The sequence below is a fragment of the Choloepus didactylus genome, chromosome 11 (genome assembly GCF_015220235.1).
Source record: "Choloepus didactylus isolate mChoDid1 chromosome 11, mChoDid1.pri, whole genome shotgun sequence".
NCBI lineage: Eukaryota > Metazoa > Chordata > Mammalia > Pilosa > Megalonychidae > Choloepus > Choloepus didactylus.
In genome coordinates, this window is record NC_051317.1 from 12,833,122 (window position 1) to 12,839,991 (window position 6,870).

General features: G+C 38.8%; 1 protein-coding gene across 2 annotated transcripts in view; it reads right to left on the reverse strand.

The window, feature by feature from the left end:
- Positions 1-2,032, reverse strand: part of ADRA1B (adrenoceptor alpha 1B) — an 82,712-nt gene extending 80,680 nt beyond the window's left edge. For both annotated transcript variants that reach the window (XM_037798970.1, XM_037798969.1), the window contains exon 1: positions 1,668-2,032. The gene's annotated coding sequence lies outside the window, so the exon portion shown is untranslated. The remainder of the gene's footprint in view (positions 1-1,667) is intronic.
- Positions 2,033-6,870: the final 4,838 nt, after the last annotated feature.

Below are 6,870 nucleotides of genomic sequence, written 5' to 3' on the forward strand. Positions count from 1 at the left end.
CCAGGGATCTGCTTGTGATTGCCATGTAATGGTGAAGGACCAAAACGCGGGAACTATCCCAGCTCCCCTGATTGCTGGTGCAGTCATCTTGCTAACTGATGCCCTCTGCTTGAATGTTGGGCATGGGAGTCTGTGTGTTTTGTAGGGCCTCTTGGCTGGGGACCACCTCTGCCCTTTAGGGGCAGCAGGACGGTAGTTCCAGTCTAGACAATGGGAGCCTCTGGAGGGCTGTCGCAGGAGAGGGCTGGGACACAGCCAGAGTCTGCAGCCACCCACCCCCACCCCTTCCTGGCTGTGCCCCAGTGTTCCCTAGGTAACAGCGGAGGACGCAGCACAGATTTATGGGTCCAGCGTTCCCGAGCAAGTACCTGACTTGCTCTGCCAAAGAGCGATGGTGTCTGGCTCCCCAGTGACTCATCCAGAGGAGAACAGACACATGCTGGTGAAGCAGAAGAAAGGAAAACCCCCATGTTCTCACCTCCTACATGCAAAGGGATCAAGAGGAATTTCTCCATTGCAGATTTTTAAAAATGCAAATGTCCAAGGCTCCTCTTTCTTAGATGAGGAAACCAAGTCCCCATTCCATTCCCTCTTTCATTTATTCATTCCATGAACATTGGTGGAGCAACAGCTTTTTCCCAGGCACCATGTTAGATTGTGTGGGAGACAAACATGGATAAAACACAGCCTCTGCTATTAACAGTACTATTGACTTGGGTGGGGTGGGGGTAGGGGGTAGGGGGATGGGTGCGGGGAACAGGACATGGAAACACAGAGCTATTGCCAGGGCAGAAAGTTGAAGTGTGGGAGGGCCTCAAAAGTTAACATGTCAATCGTTTGTGTTTAAATAGGTTCAACTGCACTTCAGTTCAAACATTCTTTGAGTGTCTACTTCTAGGGGCAGAGAACAGCCAAGATGAACAATAACCCCCTCAAGAAGATTTTAGGGGGGTATTTTTCTCAAGATAACATGTCTTGATGGCTGTAAGAAATGTGAACTCTACAGAATTGATATTACATTTTATAGCAGGTCCATGAGTTCATGCTGGTATTTAGCAAGTCTTTTTAAAAAATATTTATCCTATTGGGGTCCATTGGCCTATCTGGCTGGCCCTGGAGCCTTGTGGAGTTGGGGAGCCACCTGCTGAGAAGTCCTTCGCTTCTCCCTTCCCTTTTATCCTCTGAGGAAGGGGAAAATAAGGCAAAAGTTGGAAAGTTTTCACTTACTGTGAGCTGTCTTGTGGTCTCTACTTCTTGGAGCTTGTTGAAGGGACACACATTTTACCCAATGCATAATTCTAAGTTAATGTGCCCACTTACAAAAAATACCTTTCTGCATATCTTTTCTTTAAACCGACAACTGCTGTAATAATTAATAAAATATCAGTACAGCCATATGCAGGAGTTTCCCTTCAGAGTAGTTACCTAGGTAACTAGTAGGTTATGAGCTTACTTCAATAATCCCCTGAAAACTATTCTTTCTCCACTTTCGATCTTGTTCTCAAACTAGTGTGCATTCTCGTGACCCTCACGGGGAGTCACACATTGACTATTTGAGAGCAGACGTGACTTTCAGAAGCAATCCATAGCCCTTATGAAGACACCTTCATTGCTCCTTGGTCTGACTGCGTGGCTCCATTCCACGACCACCCCTGCACCCCTGTCACCTGACTTCCGGTTGGGCTCGGTCAGTGGGGAGGACCCTCCAGCTATTGGAGGGAGAGAGACAGGAGAAGCAGGGGCCTTTCTCCTCTTCTCAATCTCCTTTGGGGTTTGTTTCTGGTAGAGATTCATCACTTTCATGGCTCCCATCCTGCCAGGCAGCTGCAACAGTATAAACATATGTATAAAAATCTATATTCCAGGATGAACTTGTTATAAAATATAATAGAAAAAAGTTGCCATTCACAATAGCAACAAAGTACGTAATACCCATGAATAACTTTAACAAGAAACATTTGGGTCCCTATACAAAGAAAATGACAAAATTTTCTGAGGGGCATAAAAGAGGACTTGAATAAATGGAAAGACATCATGCTTCTGAATGTCTTACAAAGTTATCAAGGCTCCAGAATTTAATCTGTTAAATGCAATTCCATCAAAAATCAATGGAATTTGGAGGGGATTTAGTGAAACGATTCCAATGTGCTTCAGGAAGAATAAATGCATAAGAATAGCCAAGAAAATTGAGAAAAAGAATGGCTATGTGGATTGTCTTCGCCTATCAGATATTAAAATGCTTGATAACGTGACTGTAGGTAAAACAAAATGCTTCTGCAAGTGTTAGTTGACAGATCACTGGTTAAGAATAGACCCTCTAAAACCAGATCCAACTATATGTAAGAATTAACATGTGATAAAAAGGTGGTATTTCTAGTCTTTACAAATAATATGAATTTTGGATATTTGGAAAAATGGAAATTATAGCCCTGTTTCTCACCTTACATCATTGTAAATTTCAGATAAATTTAGAGATTTAAAGATAGATATTTAAACATAAAAGTACCTAGGGGAAAGCATGGGTGCATATTTTTAATTCCTTAGTGTTGGAGAAGTTCTTTGGAACAATGACATTACTATCAGAAACCATAAAAGAAATGACTAGGAGTACAATAAAAATGCAAAACTTATGTGGCAACTCCCCTTCCCTCCATTCTCAAGTTAAAAGGCAAAGGATAAATTGAAAATGTATTTTTAATATTGTTTGGTTTGCTAATGCTGCTGGAATGCAAAACACCAGAAATGGATTGGCTTTTATAGAAGTGGGTTTATTTGGTTGCACCGTTACAGTCTTAAGGCCATAAAGTGTCCAAGGTAACACATCGACAATCGGGTACCGTCACTGAAGGATGGCCAATGGTGTCTGGAAAACTTCTCTTAGCTGGGAAGGCACATGGCTGGTGTCTGCTTGCTCCCAGGTTGTGTTCCAAAATGGTGATCTCCATAATGTCTGCATCAGCCTCCAACAGCATCTTCAAAAATGTCTGTCTCAGCTCCAGCTATCTATGAGCTCCTTCTGTCTGAGCTTTAGAACTCCAGTGAACCAATCAAGGCTGAATGGGCAGGGCCACACCTCCATGGAAATTATCCAATCAGAGTTATCACCCACAGTTGGGTGGGTCACATCTCCATGGTCACAACCCAATCCAAAGGTTCCAACCTAACCAACACTAATATGTCTGCCCCCACAAGATTGCATTAAAGATACGGCTTTTTCTGGGGGACATAATATATACAAACCAGCACAAATATATATGCCTATCAGATAATAAATATTTAGATATATAAATGTCATTATGGATCAGTCACAAAGAGATAATTAATATCCAAATAAAAATATGAAAAGATCATGAATGGATAATTCTTAAATAACACATATGGATGGTCAACAATCAGATAAAAAGCATAGTAAAAATAAATTCAAATTAAACCAAAATTGTATCTGATTTTTAATCCATTGGGCATATAGAAAGAAAGTAAACTAAGAGTCTGAGTAGGGTGATGGAAAATTGAACATCTTCATAAAATGTTGGTAGGAGGACATTTCCAAAGGGCTTTTGATAATATGTGTCAAAAGACATGAAAATATGTATACTCTTTAACACAGAAATCCCATGTCTCAGAATTTGTTCTTAGAAAATAAGTAGACAAATGTACAAACATCTGCTTATCACAGTTTTGAAAGAAAAGTAAAAGCATAGACATGTTAACACATAATTAGGAACAGCCTGAATGTCTGCTATTAGGAAGCTAGTTAAGACATTGTAGTACACTCTTACAAAGAACAATAAGAATCCATTTAAATGAATAGGCCATAAAATTATGATGTTGATGTTTATTTAATAGATTCAAATTTATCTTTAAAATATTACAAAGTGAAAAAAATCAAGATACCAAACTGTATGAATACTAAAATCTACCTATATAATATATAAATCTTCAAATAGTTAAAAAAAAAAAGAGGTAATAAGAATATATGCCAAAATATTGGCTGAGATTATGTCAGGGTAGTTGAAAGGATTTTGCACTTTTCTGTATTTTTTTTCTTTTTTTAAACAAGATACACATGATCAACCATTCTCCTCTCACAAATAATTCCATTTTGAAAGGACAAAGTAAATTGTAGTAGTCTGTTAAATATTGGAATTGAAGTGAAACCAATTTTTATTGAGAGATTCACTAAAACTGCACTTTTCCATTTTCCACAAATTTTTTTTGCCTATTTTGTTCCTTCTGCAAGAAATACTCTTTCCCAATTCCAAGCTGCCTTCTACCCAATCCCAGACCTTTCTACCTATTAAAATCCTTCCAACACAATTTGAAAAGGATAGTCTCTTCAACAAATGGTATTGGGAAAACTGGCTACCCATGCACAAAAGAATGAAGGTAGAGGCCTATCTTATACCATATACAAAATCAACCCCAAACAGACCAAAGACCTAAATAAAAGAAACTGAGCTATCAAACTCATAGAAGAAAATGTAGGGAAACATCTTTGGGATCTTGTGTTAGGCAATAGTTTCTTAGACTTTATACTCAAAGCACAAGCAGCAAAAGAAAAAATAGATAAATGGGACCTCATCAAAATTAAAAACTTTTGTGCTTCAGAGGACTTCATCACGAAAGCAAAAAGGCAATATACATAATGGGAGAAAATATTTGGAAACTACATATCTGATAAAGATTTAATATCCAGAATATATAAAGAAATACTACAATTCAATAACAAAAAGACAAACAACCCAATTTAAAAATGGGCAAAAGACTTGAATAGCTATTTATCCAAAGGAGATATACAAATGGCCAAAAGGCATATGAAAAGATGCTCAACATCATTAGCCATTAGGGAAATGCAAATCAAAACCACAATGAAATACATTTTCACACCCACTAGAATGGTTACTGTTAAAAAAAAAAAAGAAAATGGCAAGTGTTGGAGAGGATGTGGAGAAATAGGGACACTCATTCATTGCTAGTGGGAATGTAAAATGGTGTAGCTGCTATGGAAGATAGTTTGGCAGTTCCTTGGAAAGCTAATTATGGAAATATCATATGACTTCTAGGCATACACCTAAAAGAATTGAAAGCAGGGACTGAAACAGATATTTGCACACAATTTTCATAGTGGCATTTTTCATAATTGTGAAAAGATGGAAGCAACCCAAATGTCCATCAACAGATGAATAAATAAACATATATACATACAATGGAATATTATTTAGCCATAAAAGGAATGAAGTTCTGATGTATGTGACAACATGGATGAACCTTGAAGACATCATGTTGAGTGAAATAAGCCAGACACAAAAGGACAATTGTTGCATGATCTCACTGTGAAATAATTAGAATTAACAAATTCATAGAGTCAGAAACTAGAATATAAGTTACCAGGTGCTGGGTAAGGGAGGAGAATTAATGCTAAATTGTACAGAGTTTCTATTTGGGTTGATGGAAAAGTTTTGGTAATGGGTGGTGGTGATGGTAGCACAACATTGCAAACATAATTAACAGCACTGAATTATATATTTGAATGTGATCAAAAGGGGAAATTTTAAGTTGTATATATGTTACTAGGATAAAAATTTAAAAAAAGATGATTGTACAACACAAACAGCAAACCCTGATATAAACCATGGACAGTAAGTGGTTAATAGTACCCTTTAAAACTGTTCTTTCACCAATTTTAACAAATGTACCACACTAATGCAAGATGTTAATAATAGGGTGATATATGGGAGCTCGGTAATTTCTGCATGATTTTTCTATAAACCTACAACTTCTCTAATAAAAAATTCTACCAGCTTTCAAGACTTAGCCAAGACCCTATGAACGCTCTGTACTTGCAGCAGGATTTAGTAGCTCCCTTCATTGGCACTCCCACAGCTTGGTGAACACAGCTTTACCACACCTCTCCTCCGCAGTTTGTACCATGGTTTCGTGTGAAGTACTTGTCCTATTCCCTTCAGTATTCAGGGGAATTGAGGTGGAGTTTTTGGGCTGTGATCAGGATGGAGGCACCTCACCTGAGCGGGTGGGAGCAGGGCTCCAAGCTAACAACCACGGATGTCCAAGTGCAAGGAAAAAGAGACGGCTAAATCTGGATGGGTGGGTCCAAGGGATCAGGATTTAAATTAGAACCAGAGACCTAAGTTTTTAAGGACACTTGGTCCTAGGCAACAGAAATCCAACTCTAAATATCATAAGCAAAAATGGGAATTTACCATATGTAGGTTGTGTATAAGAAGAAATTCAAAACCTGGCATGTATCTGGGCTTCAGTGATAACTGGAACCAGGAACTGTCTGGACTTCTCCCCATATGCCAGCTCTCATCTTTGCTTCTTTCTTTTCTTCACACAGAATGAAATCCTTGCTTTCTCTGATTTCCATGATGAGAAACAAGATCTCAAAAGTCTCCCAATTTTTACAACTTAGAATACAGGCAACCACCAAAAGCCTGTCCGACACTCCCATGGGAGTTACAGACAGGTCTGCTTGGTCTGGTGCTTACACCTGGACTAATTGACTGTCTCCAGGCAATGGGTTCTATGATTGGCTTGGCTGGGCAGGTCTCTAGTTCTGGACCAATCATCCTTGGCCAGGGAAGGGGTCATACACTTCTGGGATGGCTTCCATGATGACCACATAGACAAAGAGAAAGAAAGTTATTAGAAAAGAGGTGCTGGTCAGACAACTTCCAAGGTATTCACTGCAGAGCACATAAGGATCCAAAATAGGATGGAGGAGAAAAGAGCCTGAGGGTTTGCCTAGAAAGCCACTTAACATTTGCAGACTATTTTTACAAGCCAGCAGGAATGCAATGTTTGGATGGACTGGAAAACCTGTCTTACTTTTCTTTCTAAATTGTAGAT